Source organism: Photinus pyralis, unplaced genomic scaffold, assembly GCF_008802855.1.
Source record: "Photinus pyralis isolate 1611_PpyrPB1 unplaced genomic scaffold, Ppyr1.3 Ppyr1.4_LG10, whole genome shotgun sequence".
NCBI classification, from domain to species: Eukaryota; Metazoa; Arthropoda; class Insecta; order Coleoptera; family Lampyridae; genus Photinus; species Photinus pyralis.
In genome coordinates this window covers 1,509,140-1,509,669 of record NW_022170250.1, presented here as the reverse complement: position 1 = coordinate 1,509,669, position 530 = coordinate 1,509,140, and positions in this window count along the sequence as shown.

Genomic DNA, 530 nt, shown 5'->3' with positions numbered 1-530 from the left:
CAAATCTGTAGATCTCTGGACGCCTGCATACTTCTTTTCCTCTTCGTAGGTGAGAGTGTACCTGGGGGGGTATTCCATACCCTTTCTACCCCAAAACCGTGTAAGAGGGTTAGGTTTCCCATGATCCTTTTCTTTAAAGCGAACCGAATAGTGTGTTCCTAGGGGTTGCACACAAATCTGTAGATCTCTGGACGCCTGCATACTTCTTTTCCTCCTCGTAGGTGAGAGTGTACCTGGGGGGTATTCCATACCCCCCAGACCCCCCGGTCCTACTTTCTACCCCAAAACCGTGTAAGAGGGTTAGGTTTCCCATGATCCTTTTCTTTAAAGCGAACCGAATAGTGTGTTCTTAGGGGTTGCACACAAATCTGTAGATCTCTGGACGCCTGCATACTTCTTTTCCTCCTCGTAGGTGAGAGTGTGCCTGGGGGGTATTCCATACCCCCCAGACCCCCCGGTGCTACGTTCTACCCCAAAACCGTGTAAGAGGGTTAGGATTCCCATGATCCTTTTTTTTAAAGCGAACCGAA